Consider the following 7,877-nt stretch of genomic DNA (forward strand, 5'->3'; position numbering starts at 1 on the left):
CCTGGGGCGACCCGCGGGGGGCGGGGAGCCGGCGGAGCTCGTTCCCAGGCAGAATTTGGAGGCCGGTGGAGACAGCGAGTCTCGGACATGGATGGAAGTCCCCAGGAGAGTCTGGGAAAGAAATCTCAAAATGTTCTACTGGGCCGAGCCCTGGCCGTTGCCATACTCGGTCCGGGTTCCCTTTTGTGCGGGCCTTAAATCGTCGCCCCATTTCCCTGCTCCCCGAAGGGCTCCAGGGTCTGGGTGAGATTCGGCTAAAGCTCCGATTAGTTTCAGTTTCAGCGGACTAATGGGAACAGACCGGTCAGGGGTGCTCCCCGGATTTTCTCCCCACGTTGCCACTTTAAGTTACAGCAAGACCTTCGTTTAAAAAGTGGGGGGTCACTCTCCGTGCTTTTATCTTTCCCTCTTTTAACCTTCCCAAAGCCGACGCGCAGACGCCAGACTGGTCCGCTTTCTCCAAAGGAGACCAGAGCCAAAAAGGACCACCATGGAAACCTATCAGATGGCTGTGCTGTGGACGCGTGTCATTTCTCCCGCGTTGAGCCTGCCTGCATGCGCACACGATGCTGAAAGGATGGCTCCGCGGTGAGCGGAGTGTGCTTGTGCGTGTTTTCATGTCGTACCAGATTATTTGCCAAAGATTTCAAAATGACAGGCTGGCCACCTCTGCTTTTGGGATCACACACTCAGAAATTAACCAGGCGGGTCCCTGGCTCCCCGAGTACAGCTTTTCTTTTTTAAAACAATACAAAATTCAACAGGACTGTAGAACTTTGGGGAGGGTTTTATCCAATCGCTTTTTCTGTAGTTCAACATGGCGAGTTGCACTTGAAATGTAAGTTGACAGTTTTAACAAGGCCAGCTCAGGGATGTGAGCCCTTTGTTTTTGTCTTTAAATTGACATAGCCCACTCCAGTTGTCTCCAGGCTCCAAACGTGTGCTTTTTGAATCTCAGAAGAGAAATGAGACCCCTTTTAAATTCAATAATTTCAGCCTGGATGTTGTGCATAGAAGAATTAGACAAATTTCCTTTGAAGTGGGTCGTTGAGGAGGATGAAAAGGGAAGTTTTCGCCTCGGAATTGAAAACAAACACCAGAACCTGACAATTTATAGATCAAGTTCCTTTCTGAGTGGATTCGCCCTTTTGAGAGTATTTAAAATATCGAAAGTTAAGAAATTGCCTGTGGTCTTCGGCTTAAATATTTTATTTCTAATAATGACAAGCTGGTTTTCTTTTACCCCAGCAACTGTTTTCAAGGCGGAAAAGTTGCCCAAGATACTAACAGCTCAGGGACTAGCACTTGACTACTTTTAAATTTATCTTAAAATTTTATAATTTTGCATCTGTAGCTTAAATTACCCTCTCCAGTGTACTGAATAAAGAGTAAATACATCAAAACTGTTTAAATACAGTTATTCAAGCAAGTATGATCGAAAACTCAGGTTAAATAAAACATGTAAAAAAATACACATCCAGTTTACAGATTGTTATTGTGTTCAAATATTTATACAAGGGGAAAAAACTGCAGGGTATTGACATGATTTTTAACATCTTTTTTCTTTTACTGCTAGAAAGAGCAGCTAAACAAAGCAGAAACTTCTTCAAACAATGGGATTTCCCAGGACTTGGCAGTTTGGGTGTGTTTAAATGCCAACACTAGATAGGAAAAATCTGACTTGTGATGCTAGAGATTAAATATTGGCCTGCCTCAAAAAGAGAGGATATTGATGGTGCTTTCTAGAATTTTATCCCAAGGAGCAAAGCATCAGAATCTCAGAAATGTAGAGACTTAGCATGCATAGTATAACATCCCTCCTTCCAGAAGCAGTCAGCTAGTTGATGGCATAAGGGGTCAGGGCTAAATAACCAAGCAGTTGGCCTTTCACTCACCAACCAATTAACCCCCACCCCCTAGTTGCAGGGAGTTGATTCAGTCTCATGGAGAACCCATGTGTGTCAGAGCAGAACTGTGCTCCACAGGGTTTTCAATGGCTCACATTGCAGAAGTGGATCCTGTGGCCTTTCTTCCAAGGTACCCCTGAGCGATTTGAACCATCCACCTTTCTGTTAGTAGCCACCCAGGGACCCCTCATCATACACATTGCATAGTGAGTTAGTCTATGGTGTTCTGCCCTGGATTATGCTCCGGCTCAAATACCTGATTGAAATACCTAGATGGCTGAAGAGCATTCACAAGCCCAAACAGCCCATCTGCTTTCAAGAGGTTCAGATGAAATACCATGCTATGTATCTATTTTCATTGCAGACAGGCATGTCCAACAGTAACAGAAATGACCTATTCCCCATGTATGCATGCAACCGCTACTGTGAGAAGAGTTTTAGTTGGGAGTCCAGAAAAAGCCCCAAACCAGAAAACGATCGTTGCCAGTCTGTGTGACCCTGTAATTGAGTCTCCGACATGTTCCGAACTGTGTGTTGATCATCGCCTGATATTTTGTGGCACTAAAATCCTAGTAAGAGAACCTCACTGCAGTGTTTCAGTATTGTCCTTACCTCTTTTAATAAACTGATGAAGCGTCTTACAGTAGTCTTTCTTTTGGGATAATTCCCACAGAACCACTGTTGGGTTAGAAGTTACTAGGAAATGAAAAGAAAGCAGTAAAGATGACAATCACAAAACTATCATCGACGGAGGAAGTTTTAAAACAGAATCATCTCCTGACAAAGAAAGTTAAGTTGATCAGCCCTCATGACAACAGGTTAGCATAACACAGAGCTAAACCGCATCGTCACCATGAACTCGGACTAGACTTATTTTGGTCCCTCCAATGAGATGAACCCCCAGAACTTCTCCATGATGAACCCCTCATTCACTTCTACAAGGAACGTGTGCGGCCCAAAGCGAACAAACCTAATGAAGAAGACAGACAGTCTTCCTCGATGTGAGGAATGCTTTTAGCTAGGGCACATATGGAGGGGACACTTGAATCAGGGCAGCTATTACTGCCTCTAAAATTACCTGTCCCATTTGAAAGCAGATGAACAAAACTCACTGCCATGATGGATGGAGTCAATTCTGACTCACAGCGGCCCTGCAGGACAGCGTAGAACTGCCCCTTTGCTGCATTTCCCAGAATGTAAATCTTCCTGGGAATCAGATGAAGCAGCTTGGAGCAGCTGCTGGTTTTAAACTATCTTGCGGTTAGGAACCCAACGCATAAGCTACTATGCCACCAGGGTTCCTTAGATGGATAGTAAGTGATCTTAATGCCATCAATCAAACAAGCACAACAACAAATCCCCAAATAATCCCCTTTCCCAAGTGTATAAAGCTGGTACAAGAGAGAACCGAAATTTCCTAAACATTTGCTGCCCCCACGTGTCTCTTTCGAAAACTGAGTGTTAAATCATGTTTATTCAACCATCTTCTACATACAGCATGTGTTGCTCAGCTACACAGGACAGTTAGGGAATGCCCTACTGATTAGAGAAGAGTGTACTTGAGAAGCTGGAGGGGAAGCGGGGAGGGTCTTCATGAGGTCTCCAACTACTTGACATGACCTCTTCGTGCCTGGCTCTCTTCTGCCTTTCCATAGCTGTGGGAATGGCTGAGTGGGAGTAGGCCAGCCAGGTGTTTTTCTGGGGTCCCACGGAGCTCTACGACTTGGTCCTTCTCAGTGAGGACAATAAAAGAGAAGCCGGAGACACTAGCGATCCCATTTTTGGCTAGGTGTTCCATGTGGGATGTGCCAGAAGCTGCTTGTGAATGCATTTCCTGTTGCATCATTGGAATCTCTTACTTCGGCTCTCTGTCATGTGGACAAACCTGCTTCTTGGTGCCTGAGTAGCTCTGTGTGAAAGGAGACAAGAAGGAATGCGTTTCCTAATGCCCACTGATTATGTGGTATACAGCTGTGGCTTCTAAAATGGAAATCCTCTGCACTGTTGATGGGCTGCATCAGCTCACAGGTGCTTCTAGATCTTGGACTAGTGCTTTTATTTATTTATTTTCTGCACGGGTGAATTGTGTGTTCACTTGGGGGTGAGGGTGGGGAGCGGTATTTGAATTTAGACTTTTTTTAACGGTGGTGAAAATATCTACCACGATACTTGCCATCGCAGCTATTTTCGTGTGCACAATTCAGCCTGACTCGTTCTTTTTTTCTTTTTTTCAGCCTGACTAGTTCTTAAATTGTGTTTTTACGGAACGGCATGATGGATATGGCTACTCTCATCTCTGCCAGTTCAAGCCATTGTGGTTAAGTTGATTCCGACTCAAGGTAACCCCACGCGGGTTAATTGTGCTCCATAGAGTTGCCAATGGCTGCTTTGGGTCAGGGGAAATAGATCACCAGGCCTTTCCTCCGAGGCACCTCTGGGTAGACTCACATTTTTGTTGATTAGCAGTCAGGCAGGTTAACTGTTTACCCCACCCAAGGATCCTCCTCCACAAGGGAACCTCAACTTTGTTCAATTATCAACCAGACGTTGGGGTCCCTTCCCTTGTCCAAGGGAACAGATTTTCATTAGTCTAAGAATTAGAAAAGTCTAAGAATTTGAAGTTTTGCTGGGCCTCAAACTTTGCTGTTAATCAGAATTTGGGGGTGGAGCTCTGGATGCTCAGGTCCCATCCCCAGTGTCCCAATTTAATTGGCCTAGGAGGGTGAGCCTCTAAAAATCTCTCCGAGTGGTGCTAATGAGATGAGAACCACCATCTAAGTCAATAGTGCTTTATTTCATCCCCTTCTCTGATGATTGATTTAGGAATGAACACATGATACATTTTTTCAGTCAGTGATCTGATGAGAGGAAGGTTTCTCAAAGAATTTACTTTTAAAAAGGAATAGGAGGCATCAAAGAACAAAAAATCCTATCAGTGGGTGCCCACCTTCCCGATATGATCACTGAAGACAAATGTGTGCATAAGCAAATGTGGTGAAGAAAGCTGATGGTGCCAGGCTACCAAATGATACAGCGTCTGGGGTCTTAAAGGCTTGAAGATAAACAAGCAGCCATCTAGCACACAAGCAACAAAGCTCACATGGAAGAAACACAACAGCCTGTGTGACCATGAGGTGTCAAAGGGATCAGGTATCATGCATCAAAGAACAAAAAATCATATCATTGTAAATGAGGGTGAGTGCAGAGTGGAGACCCAAAGTCCATCTGTAGGCAACTGGACACCCCCTTACTGAAGGGTCTCGGGGAGGAGAAGAGCTAGTCAGGGTGCAGGGTAGCAACAGTGAAACATACAACTTTCCTCTAGTTCTTAAATGCTTCCTCCCCCCACTATCATGATCCCAATTCTACCTTACAAATCTGGCTAGACCAGAGGATGTACATTGGTATGGATAGGAACTGGAAACACAGAGAATCCAGGACAGATGATCCCTTCAGGATCAATGGTGAGAGTGGCGATACCGGGAGGGTGGAGTAGAAAGGGGAAACTTATTACAGGTATCTATATAAAACCTCCTCCCTGGGGCATGGACAACAGAAAAGTGAGTGAAGGAAGACATCGGACAGTGTAAGATATGACAAAATAACAATTTGTAAATTATCAAGGGTTTATGAGGGAGGGGAAAGGGGGGAGAGAGAGGGTGGGAAATGAGCTGATATCAAGGGCTCAAGTAGAAAGCAAATGTTTTGAGAATGATGAGGGCAACATATGTACAAATGTGCTTGACACAATGGATGGATGGATGGGTTGTGATAAGAGTTGTACGAGCCCCCAATAAAATGATTAAAATTTTTAAAAAATACCATGGGTATAATGAACTTTGGAATGTAAATTAAACACACACACACACACACACACACACACACACAAAGGAATAGGAGGTAGGGCTATATTATTTCTCTCCCCACCCCAGTATTTTGGTTTTTATCATGTGATGATAGTCTAAGAGTTGTGATGTTTGGAGCTAGTGCAGCTTCTTTGTGACCACGAAGGCAGCTGTCACATGTGGGGACCGCAGAGTAGAAAGAAAAAAATAATTCTGGGTCTTCAATGGTCTCATAAACTGTTACTTAGTCTTAGGAATTATTATAATGAGTACGAGACCTTTAGTTGGAGCCAAAATCATCACAACAGATACACTAGTTATTCTTAAAAAAAAATTTTTTTAAAGAGTAGGCACACGTGTTAGATTGGGCTCCTAATATCATGTCTACAGAACCCCGGAGTTCCCAGGGAACCTTTCTAGTAGTCTGTAAGGCCTCTACATGTGGGATTTGTGTGGGTGGGTACGTATTTACATTATAGAACATGTGAGGATAGAATTTCAGTACATTGTTCCTTCTCTCTGCCATTCAGTCAGTGCTGACTCACAGAGACCCGACCCCCTGTGGATCTCAAGAGACAGTAACTGTTTCCAGGAGTAGACAGCCCAGTCTGTTTTCCAGGGTGGTTTCAAACCAGCGACCCTGTGGATTGCAGCCCACTGCATAACTATGATATACTATCAGGATTCCTTATACTCTTTCCTATGCGACTCTTCCTTATACTTCTGTTTTCAAGCTAGCAGTTTGTTTATTTATTAAAATGTCTGTCTTCTTCTGGTTAAACCTAGATGTGGCAGTGATTGTGCAACTCTTCTTGGTATGACTGAACTATTGAATTGTATGATATGTGAATTATATGCCAATAAAACTGTTTTTAAAAAGCCCAAACCAGAATTTTCCCCCACATTTCACACTATTCCCTAAATGGCATGATAATGCATGATTCCTGATGTGATTTTGTTATTACAATCATTTTGATGTGATTATCAGTGATGCAAAATGTCTTAGCATTTGCCTGAATTATGTTCCCATCATATCAAGGCTGTTTGATTTCTTCTTAAAATTCAGTTTCAAAAAAAAAAAAGAAATTTAGTTTCACTGACTAACACACTTGAAAACTCCTGTGCTGAAATCTGGTTTTATTTTTTAAAGAGGTATATTGAGGTCTTCTTTTTTGTTTTTTATTTTTAATCATACTTTCATTTTGTCATTAATGTATATACACATCACCGTTTGATGTTCTATAAAACCACTTAACTCTTCTCTTTTGTCTTATTCTTGACATAAGGGAAGCATTAACGTAATACATATGCAGCTGTCTGTCCCTACATAATTAAGGCTAATTAAACATCAGATCCACCAGATTCAAGGTCATATTCCTATTTATGAACCCAGCTTTAAATATCATATATTAGTGTCAGAAAAGTCATACAGTAACATACTCTCCCTGACGAAGCAATGTGATAAGCGGATGTGCCTGTAATTGCTTGGAGGACCTTGAATTTGACTTTTCCTCTTCAGCATTCCCATAGTTCCTAAGCACGCTGGCATGTTAGCAAAACTTGTGTCTAGGTATGTGAATCGTGTACATGTGTCCACAGACTTAAATCTGTGCACATAAGAAGAGAGGTATTCTTTTTATCCTGAGCTCCATCTATGCCAAGAAACTTAAAAATGCAAAAGCCCTTAAGGCCGGAAATGCAAAATTCCAGGTTAACCTGCTGGAATTTTCAAAAATGTTCTCGACGCCCAGATATAAGATCTATCTTAAAAATACATGTGATAAGAAGCACATTGATGGGGTAGAAAATATTCACGTGTCCTTATCTAAATAATCACCTGCCTTCTTTGTACTGAGATGTACAGAGATTATTACCAACTCTAATCAGAAGTAGACGGTGCGAAGTAGATGATGTGAAAGCCGGATATTGAACAAAGAAGGCTGCAGAAGACTCGGTGCATGCCGATATGGTGCATCTCCGATATAGTGCATCTCTGATATGGTGCATCTCTGACATGGTGCATCTCTGATATGGTGCATCCCCGATATGGTGCATCTCCGACATGGTGCATCTCCGACATGGTGCATCTCCGATATGGTGCATCTCCGACATGGTGCATCTCCGA

This window comes from Echinops telfairi, unplaced genomic scaffold (genome assembly GCF_000313985.2).
Source record: "Echinops telfairi isolate 266 unplaced genomic scaffold, ASM31398v2 ScPeMD7_655;HRSCAF=1070, whole genome shotgun sequence".
NCBI lineage: Eukaryota > Metazoa > Chordata > Mammalia > Afrosoricida > Tenrecidae > Echinops > Echinops telfairi.